The sequence below is a fragment of the Phyllostomus hastatus genome, unplaced genomic scaffold, assembly GCF_019186645.2.
Source record: "Phyllostomus hastatus isolate PE091 unplaced genomic scaffold, TTU_PhHast_1.1 phas_contig_40, whole genome shotgun sequence".
In the NCBI taxonomy this organism is placed as follows: domain Eukaryota; kingdom Metazoa; phylum Chordata; class Mammalia; order Chiroptera; family Phyllostomidae; genus Phyllostomus; species Phyllostomus hastatus.
The window spans coordinates 48,717,057-48,727,997 of record NW_025333872.1 but is presented as its reverse complement, the minus strand read 5'-3'; the positions used below and the strand labels follow the sequence as shown (position 1 = coordinate 48,727,997).

The window sequence follows — 10,941 nt, the reverse complement described above, 5'->3', positions numbered from 1 at the left end:
GATATAGAATAACTATATTATGTAATAAATAAAATAATTAAATAGGTTAAATAGCCATGCAATATTTATGCACCCATGAAATACTTAAAAGAACCAATCAAATAACTGACCACAAAGAAAAAATTCAAAATCAAAAGTAGAAAATGTAAAGGCTAAAGTATCTCATCATAAATACTGTGACTATAATTATATTTAAAAACTTAGCAAAAACAATTGTAAAAAGTGTTTCAGAACATGCCACTTAAAGAGGCACAACTATCATATTGAAAATATGTCATTTTGTTCCCTGGATACTTTTTTCAACATAGTGCTTTTAAACTCTTGCACCTTTACCTTGTGGCCCCATCTGTATGGCTTGATTCTGTGGCACTGCTAATTATAAGAGGATTCAGGTAAGATATTCATGCTGCCTTAAAAAAAAAACTAAAACCAAATGTAGTTTACTGTTCATCTCCAACTCTGCATTTACATAAAAATATTTAATAAGTGTTCATCCTTCTCTGAAAAAATTCTATCTTTATTTGAGTTTCTTAAATTTGGGTTTAGTTTTTTAGTATCTCTCAAATTCTCTTTTGTATTCCCCTGACTGCCTAAACAAATGTATAAATCATATTTACCATAATTAACCCACTAACTTTTCTTTGTTTTTGATTCTCTCTTATTAATGATCCTCTGGATAGCTTATGGTTCCTACTAAATCTATTCATTGGCAGGGTGCATGGGACAATCAGTCTTTGAAAAATGAAGCAACTGTTTTACATTACCAAACAACAAATATAATTTGATTGATTTTCAGTAGTCAAGTTTTCAGAATACTTCAAAGTCAGATTATATGCTTTTAATCAATTCAGGGAAAGGTTAATATTTTGAAATATCAGGGCTATATATATTTCAACTATTATTTTGAATAATAGATACTCATTTCAAACAAAATGAATTTTAAATTTGTAGCATTTGGTAAATACATTACATGCTTTTTAAGGAAATATATTTGAGATTCAGAGCCCTGAAACATTCTTAGAATAAGATATTAAATAAGCTGAGAAATACACACAAATGTACAAATCAAATAGTCAATTATTTTAAGTATATGAAGAATTAAAAATGAGAATATTCCATTACAGTTTTCATGAATGCATTTAAAGTACACTGAACTGACTCTCTGATGACACTATTTTAGACTAATATTACATAGCAGGTGAGAGTGTTTTAATAATGAAATACCTAAAAGTAGCCACTATAAAATAATGTCATAGCATCGTCCCCAAAGAGAGCATCATGTGCAGGTTCGGCTTCTTGACTAGGCTCATTTATTCCAAAATACATGTGTTGCACACAAGATATTTAAAGAGAGACTGGCCAAGAGACTATGGTATTTAGGTGAGTAGGCAGAAGGTAGGAATAAAAAGGTGAACAAAGCCTGCTTCGTACCTCAAAGTGTAAAGCATTGTTACTTACTGATAATAAAATAAAGGGGTAGTAGTGCTACAATTGTGATAAGTGAAGAATTCAACCAAAATTAACTTGTTAAATGCAATTCTTACAATATCATCAGAGTATTTAAATTTTCACTGCAAAGATTTTATACCCTTCTACTAATTTTTTACTGTTCCTTAGCTATACATTATATTTCAAAATTTTAGCTATTTTTAATTTTTCACAGTAAATATCTTTTATTAAAAACATCTAATATATATCTTCATGTAAAATATACCAACTAAAAATATTTAATTATTATTGACTTCATTTTCCTGATATTCTATATTAAATATCAAAATAAGTACTGACGGGATAAGAAGAATCAAGCAGTACTTTTCTTAAAGTTAAAGAAAGTAGTTTCAATTAAGTAACCTAATATTATATATTCAGAACATTAAAAAAAGAAAGAGCTTGCTCTGGCTGGTGTAGCTCAGCGGATTGAGGGTGGGCCTACAAACCAAGGGGTTGCCTGTTTGATTCCCAGTCGGGGCACATTCCCCGGGTTGCGGGCCAAGTCCCCCAGTTGGGGTGCTTGAGAGGCAACCACACATTGTTGTTTCTCTCCCTCTCTTTCTCCTTCCATTCCCTTTTCTCTAAAAATAAATAAATAAAATCTTTTAAAAATAAATTAAAAAAGAAAGAGCTTAATTCTTCTGATGGACAACCATCTACCTCAATCAAGAGTATCTTTCAATCAGTAGAGAGTCTGTAAGGTAGTAAACATTTATTATGTTAATGAAGTATTCCAGCCTTAACACATTTATTGACTCATCCCTCAATTATATGTTCACAGCACTTTTACAGTAACTAGAAAAATGAAAAATATGTTTTTAAAAAATCACAAAATGCTATTCTAGAAACAAGTATAGATTCTAAATGACATAAAAATTGCTTTCCAAAAAGACTTCTGCAGCATGCATAGACAATGATAGACCTATTCTGAGAAGGTTAGTGAGTTTTTTAGGCTAAGAACTTTTCATGTGAGATTTTCCAGCCATAATACATTTTCCATACCATAAATAATGACTGAAAATAAACACAGATTTTGCTAAGAGGTAATTTTACATTTTGCCACATATTTGTCACAACATTCCACCTTAAAATAATATTTCTGATTTCTCACCTTACCTGACCCATTAATAGCCTTCCTCCCCAATTTCATGCTTCATGTGATCACTAACAAAACAGTCTACATTTCTTAGCTGACAGGTAATAGCATTTCTGAATGACCAGAAATCCTTTGGAATTGTACTCCATACGATTTTCAAGGGTGTTTAATCCATTTGTATGGCCCAAATTTTCCATTTGAATTTGCATCAGGTCATGTAATATCAGTTTCTTCTGTGTCACCGGATGTAGCAATAACTTTATATAATGTGACACTGTGTAATGGAGACTTAAAAAAACCCCTTTCTTCTACAAGAGTGGGGTCTATCAAATGCCACATCTGTCCCCATGCCACTGACCAACTTCATGGGTATACCTATTAAATAAAAAATTATCTACCTGATTTTGCACATCTCAGTTTAACTATTACATACCAAAGCTCATAATTAGCTGTACCATTTTATAGTATGAATTTGTTTTTCTTATTTAAAATTAAATACAATCTAATGCATTAAACAAGAAAAAATAAATTATTAAACTTTCATTTTTTTCTCTCCCACTTATGGGAGTTGTTAGGTCAGAACGTGAGAAAGTAATATCACCATTGTTGAATTTTATTTATATACTCACTTGAGCAGTGAATCCTGGGGAGGGAGCATTATTCCTGCTTAAGATTTGGTTGGCAAAAGACAGTGAGTTCCATCTTTAGGCCATAGTTATGTATTATTTTCTAGATTAGGGACTTGCAAAGAATGGCTCATGGGCCATATCTGGCCCACAGTCTGGCTTTCTAAATAAACGTTTATTGGAATACAGCCTCACCATTTTTTAAAATATGGTCTATGGCAGCTATCAGGTTATAAACACAGAACTCAGTAGTTGCCACAAAGGCTGTATGTGCCACAAGACCCCACCTTTCGGGACAGGACAGAGTCTCAATCTAGATTTGAAGTTAGCAAGGTACAGTTTATGCATTAAATTCTCTTTGTGTTCTGCTATCTCTGTTCTGTTACTTTAATATGGGCATGGGACTAGGTACATTGATACAATCCAAAGACCAATCTCTCTGTGTACTTTTATCAAATTTAAATTGCACACTTAAAAAGAATGTCTTTTCGGTATTCTACCAAATGTATAAAAGGTACTATATTTAAAAAAAACAACAACACTGGAGAATCTATTTAGGGGTGTTCTTCAAGTGTATTCTACTTATACAATATGAAGCTGATGAAGCTCAGAAAATTTAGTAGTTTCTGTAAGAAGCACATGTAATTTTAAAACCTCTAAAAGTAGCTTTCATGGGCAACTTAATTAGTCCTTTTACATTAATACATACGATAATTTGACCTCTGGAATATGAAAACCTTGGAGACTGTACTGGTTTTGGATGAATTTTCCAGAAACAAAGTTTCTCCTTTTTTCAGGAGTGTTCAATTGTGAAAGTATATCCATCTCCCCCTCCCTTTTTAAGCCTATAGCCATTATATTTACACATATAATAAAAAATGCTGAAAGGGAAGAATAAAATGATATTGTGCTAGCCACTACACCATGGGCCAGACTACCCTGGGAGCTTCAGTGATTTCCTGGGAGTCAGGTGTAAAGAAAGATAACAACTCTAAATGAACAACGGTCGTTTGCTTTCCTTCTGGGATGGGCTCATACACATTGCCTGCAACACTCAAGAGAACACTATTTTTTTTAAGTATTACATTTAATGTGGGCAAAGGAGCATGAGTGAAGCACACCCAATGGTGCATAGGGTGCCCTGGCGCTCTTGAGTTAGGGTGGCCACCAACAACATGAGGAGGCCAGACTAACGTGATTTTTATTGATTGTTGGGGTAATGCAATATTCCTAATAATGTTGAAAAATGATTATTTTAACAAGAATATAATTTAAAGTATTTTTTAATTTTTAATAAAATTGAAGAGAACTTTTTAAAACTGTGTATTTGCAGTATTTCTATTTGTACAATATTTATAAATGAGTTAATGTATTTGAAACCATATTTTAAAAACATTTTGAGGCTGTAAGATTCTTTTAGTTACCTTTACAAAATAATATTAGATTCCCCACCATATGATGGCTCAGACTCCTGTATACTTACTGGTACATTTAATGTGTTTGATGAGCCCAACAAATGACCTAATTAGTAGAGTTATCATACAATCATTATGGATTCTTAAAATAGATTACATGGGGGTGTGGGGGATGTTCAATACTGCATCAGTCACATTCCTGGCAGGATGCTGGTAGAACTGTCCAACAGAGTAATTAAGAAAAGTTTAAGGAACTGATGAACAAGCTTAAATGAAACTAACAATAGAAGGTAAAGCACCCTCCAGCTAATAGTAGTGGAGAGCTGTTGGCACCCAGGTCTGAAGGACAAGGGAAAGAAGCAGGTACTAAACACAAGGCAGAGAGTCACCTGGAGCTTTGAGAGAGAAATGCATCTACTGCCATGTTTGGCAGGGCACCATGGGAATAAAACCTCAATCTCCCTCAACTTCTATCCTTCAATCTTTTGCTTGTATCTGCTGAACCCAATCTTAAACTAGACAATAGGGGATCCCATTAATGAAGTTCATAAATGCCAGCAGGAAAAATAAAGAATATATAAAATATAAAGAGAACTAATCAGATGAATTTCTAAAATGACTTTTCCATATTATATATGAAAATAATGTTAAAAATGAAATTAACTGACATGGATGGGGTACACTCATTCATTTACTCAGCAAAACTTTAGCAAATGCCTACTATATGATCTGCTTTGCACTAGGAACTGAGTGAAATAATTTGATCTGATTCCCCTCCTCAAAGATTTTGTTATTTCATCTGAAATATGTGTGAAAAATCAAATATTACAATTCCATGCTATAAAAGAAACCAAAGAGATGGTAGAAGAAGAAACTAACAAGATATTTCCAGGAGGAAATATTATACCACATAAGCCATGTGTCAAGGAAGCACAGGAATTAGACAAGTAGACAGTAGCAAGTGGAGTGGAAAAAGTGACAGCAGAGGTAGATAGTGTAGAACATGTAAAGATATAGCAGCTAGGTTCAGGAAACACACTTTTCCAGTTTTGCTGGAAGGAAGAAAAGCCTAGGGCTGATAATTCTGGCTGAAATACTGAGGTGCTTCATTTTGATTTGTTAGCAGTTGTGTTTTCCTAGAAGTGGATGAGAAGCCGGAAAAATTTTAAGCAAAGGCCTGAGAAATTTGTATTTGAGAAATATAATTGTGGCAGGTATATGAAAAAATATAAGGGAAAGGTAAAAACTGTAGAGTAATTAAGAGTACTACAAAATCCAGAATAAAAGTGCCAAGGATTTTGTATTAGTCAGAGTGTTCCAGAGATACAGAACCAGCGGGACACAATTCGCAGTTGGCAGACTAGAGATCCAGGGAGAGCTGATGTTTCAGTTTGAGTCCAAAGGCAGGAGAACACTAGTGTCAGTTTGAAGACAGGATGAATTCCCTCTTACTCCTGGGAGGATCAACCTTTTTGTTCTACTCAGGCTTGGAACTGATCAAATGGGGCCCACTCACCTTAGGGAGAGAAATCTGCTTTACTCAGTCTACTGATTCAATTGTTAATCTCATCTGGAAACACCCTCACAGAAACACCCAGAATAATTGACCAGATGTCTGGGCCCATCTTGGCCTGATCAAACTGACATGCAAAAGTAACCATCACATGGATGAAATCAGGAACAATTATAGTAGAGCAGAGTATATGTAACAGAAATGTTAAGTTAAATGGCTATCAGAGGTGAGGGTCAAGCCTGATGCTCCAAAACTGGTCTTGTATACGTGGGTGAAATTTGATGTTGCAGACCACTATGTGATACACCTGAGGAAGTCTAAATTAGGGGAGTTTGGGTTTAGAAAGGCTGTGTTAGCACCTGTGAGACACACTAGCACATGGGAGAGAAATTTGCAGTAAAATTAAGATGGCCTTTATATAGTCACTACAAACATTTAGATGGACAATTTTCATATAAGTAGTTATTACTACAACTAAATTACAGCCATACAATATGGCCTTTTTCACATGATCAAATGTAAACAAATAAACAAATAAAGCATTAAAGTGACCTGCATTTCCCTTTGAAAAAGAGTAAAATCAGTGGTCAACTTACACTGAATATGTAGATTTGCTCTATCTTCAAGAGATTGGTATGTTGGTATTAGAAAATATTAGTTCAATATTTTCATTTAATATTTTTAGATGTTATGCTTTTTAAATTTTTATATACTTTTATACAGATGTTTTGAAACAATAGTAATAACCTTGTTTGTTTTGAAAAAATAATTCAGGTAAATAGCTATTTAATAAAGGGTTATACAAGTTCCCTTAATTAGCTTTTGTTCCAAACTGATATTTCTGTGTGGATAGTACTTTCATAACCATGAATTTTACTACATATAAAATTAATTATTTTTAACACATAATTATATTTTTATTAATCACAAAAACACCTTGTTGATTTTTTATGTTGAGCTCTGAGAGTGTATGCTGTGTGATTATATCAAAAATGAATACATTTAATATAATTTGCAAAAAGTATCATTTCAGTACTATTTGTAAAGGCACATAAGCTGATATCATTTGCTTATTCAACAATTAACTTTAAAACATGTTGTAACCCTAAGGCTCTACAGCTACCTCCACTTCCTCTGTGTTCTTCAGCTTCCACTCCAGTTTCATCCCCTGTGGGTCCTGCTCTGGTGCCTAGAGAAGTCGCCAAACTCTCTGTAGAATGTGGTCCACACCAAGAAGTGTACCATCTTCACTTACTGTTTCTCATGTTTATTTTAATTTTAACTCTGAAAACAGGTGATATCTCTTTGAGGTCAGGGGTCCAAGCTCTCATGGTAATGTTCATAGTTTCTAGCAACCATGTTAATTATATATTTTTGTGTTCCCTATATTGGTAGATTTAGTTATCCTGAGCATTATATAAAAATACTGAAACAAAAGAAATAAGATAATATTCTATATATTGCCAGATAATTTAAAACTGAAGCAGCAAGCTACACTTATTGGACACATCACAATTTTATAAAAAACAAAATTAATGTTCTTAGTCAACATCCTAGATCTTAGACTAGCATATGTGTGGCAAAATTCTAAGAATTACAGATTTTAACTTTGGAATATGACTGAAATAAATAATATAACTCTAGTATGTGTATGTGAAATCATTTAAAAGAGAAGTTACATAATGAAACTTTCTTTTTTTTTAAATAGTCATCCAGGTGGGTTGCTTTTTTTTTATTATACTTTTTTTTAAATATTTTTATTTATTTATTTTTAGAGAGGAAAAGGAGGGAGAAAGAGAGAGAGAGAAACATCAATGTGCAGTTGCTGGGGGCCATGGCCTGCAACCCAGGAATGTGCCCTGACTGGGAATTGAACCTGTGACGCTTTGGTTCGCAGCCCGCACTCAATCCACTGAGCTACACCAGCCAGGGCAAGAAAGTTTCTTATAAAAGTTAAAATATTTATTTTAGTACAAAAATAATAAACCATCTAACCTTATCAAATTTGTTCCTGTTTTTAAAAAATATTTGAATAAGTTTATGTACAACTAATAAACATGTTTTAAATTGTTTTACCTCCTTTGTAGCTTTTGTGTGATATTTCTGTGCTTTTATATATACATACATACCTATTTATAAACATAAAGCATCTATGTTCTCAAAAATTCATTACAAAGTTAAATTTCATAAACAGGATTTCATAGCTTTGTGCAGTGGCAGTATCGTAGCCCATGAGGTTTATCCGAGGCGCGATTATTGCTAATTGAAAACAGAATTTCAGGTTTGGTTCTCTTCAATGGGGAAAACCGAAAAAGCTTGTGTGAAAGGACCTCAGGTTAGAAGGTAATGCAGACCCAGTAAACCAGAGTAACTGCTTCCTGGTATGGAAACTGCCCCAGCTCTACCAGCACTGGTGCTCTGCAGCCACCTATCCAAATGCCAGTCAGTGGCCCAAAGGTCTCTGTGGAACACACCTGAATTCCATTAAAATTAAAGAAAAAAATTTAAGTCTTATTTTTTGATATATTAAAGCATAATTTTTATTTAAAAATAGCTAGGTGTTTGTGCTTAATTATTCTAAAATATCCTAGAATTTTGTCCCATTCAAAATTTTAGGGTAACACAAACTGTTTTGTTGTTGTAGTTTATAGTAACATTATTTCTAAATGTGATACATAACACAGAGTAAACTTTAAATACAAATATCTATGTAGGATTAGGTACTCTCCACCATTTCTCATTTGTCCTTAATAGTTAATTAATCTAACGCTTGCTGAACTTCAACAGAAAAAATCAAGCTCACCTTAACTGGAAAGACACTATTTATCTTCCAAGTTTTCCTGCTTTCTTTTCCCTCCTTACATACAAGAATGAAAGAGGGGAAAGAATCACATCGCAGTGTAACCCCTCTTTACATATACCACAAGGATGTGTGTGTAAAAACCCTTGCCAATCATTTCCCATCAGCAGTTGCCCTGCTGGCCAGTGTCAGAATCTCTCCAACTCCCCTTCTCCCTCAGGTAGCTGGCTGCTTGGTGTTTACTGATTAATGTGCATCAAATGCCCTCTTAGCAACTAACACTAGGATTGTATTAGATACTTTTGTAGAAGATTGTTTTCCATTAAAGAAGCTTAGACATTCTAAACACCATAAACAGAAACTAATAGTCTTGAAGCAAAGCTATAATGTGATCCTTCATATGCTTAAAAGAAGTTTCAGCCAATTGCCGTTTTTCCGCTCATTTTACTTGGAAAAATCAACATTTTTCCATTTAAAATTTTCACTTGCACCCCCAATTATAACAAAGTTAATATTTATAGTAGAGGAATATTATATATTATGTATTTTAAATAAATTCACAAATAATTCATGACATTTTGTAATTGTCAGTATAAGACATACAAAACAAATAGGCCTGCTTTGTAATGGCCACTTTAATTATATATAGAATGAAGTAAGTCTTCCTAAAAATATTGTAATTAATTTTCATGATTTAGACAAAAATAATATGAAACCCAAAAATTTCAATTAAGATGTACTTTACTGGAAAGTTAATGTACATATTTTTCTCCACTTCTCAAATAGCGTTACTGTGTCATCAATTATGTGTACATTCCAATAATTTTTTTAAATTTCAAAGTATTATTTGATAGAAGGAGTCAATATGAGAGAATATATGTATAATAAATCATCTGCAGTAACATTAAATAAACTGGCCAACAGTATACGATGATTATCTTAGCAGGTCTTTAAAACAAGAGGAGAAAACTATTTTATGATGTCCCATTAAGATTTTAATCTAACAGAGAACAATACCAGAGAAGAAAGTAAGATATTTTAGTGAGATCAATAATAGTTATTAGATTATTAAGATCAAAAGTGATAATCTTCAGGCAGTGAAATATTTTATAATTTAAAAATCTAAGATTAAAAATAAAAATCTACAGTTTAATCATTGGGTAAAGATTAATAGAATATTTTCCCAGAGGTAAGAATAAAGCAGTGAATCTTTCATAAGAAAATGAATTACCAACTCAGCTATGATGACTATTCCACCTAGAGAATTAGAAGAATGCCACTGCTGCGATTTTTCTTTTTCACTGAAATATATTGTTTTCTATGTAGGTATTTCTTAAACTTTACCCGTACTTTTAAGAAATCTGAATTGTAAAAAGTAACCACTTACTTAATTTCAAGTTTTTTCATTAGGTAGAACACTGAATTCTAATTCAAATTTTAGAAATTATACGTATAGATGCCACAACTTGTTAGCAATCTGGTAGATCATTGCAAAGCAATTTTTTACTTTCAGGGATGTGGAGACATAGGAACTCATATCTATGCCAGGTACACTGCAAGGTTTGTTTTTTTATTTTTCTAAATGCCTCAAATAATTCTTTCCAAAACAGTTGAGATAGATATTATCTCCAAATTATAGATCCTATCTGAGACTTAGAAATAGCAAATAGCTTGCCAAAGATCATAGAGTAAGGCAAAGCCAAGATGAAACTCATTTCTGTGGGGCCCCAAATCTGATAATCTTTTCAAAGTGCTTCCCACCATTATGGAAGTGATTCTTCACTCTTTGACCACCTGGCGCTTCGTTGATGGTCACATTTCCCAAACTGTCCTCCCACACTTGGCCTGGACTTTAAAATGACTGTTTTCTTCTTTTTGATGGCTTATAAAACTCCTAACATATTCAGGTAGCAATGACAAAAATTAGACTAAACTACAAAGAAATATCATGACTAATTATGAACTGTGTTTACCTTCAGGTAGAGAATAAAATGCAATTT

At 33.0% G+C, this 10,941-nt stretch overlaps 1 non-coding gene across 1 annotated transcript; it reads left to right on the top strand.

Moving 5' to 3' along the window:
* Positions 1-8,343: 8,343 nt before the first annotated feature.
* On the top strand, positions 8,344-8,479 carry LOC123822361. The gene has a single exon (XR_006786317.1). It is a non-coding gene; the product is annotated as a U4 spliceosomal RNA (small nuclear RNA).
* Positions 8,480-10,941: the final 2,462 nt, after the last annotated feature.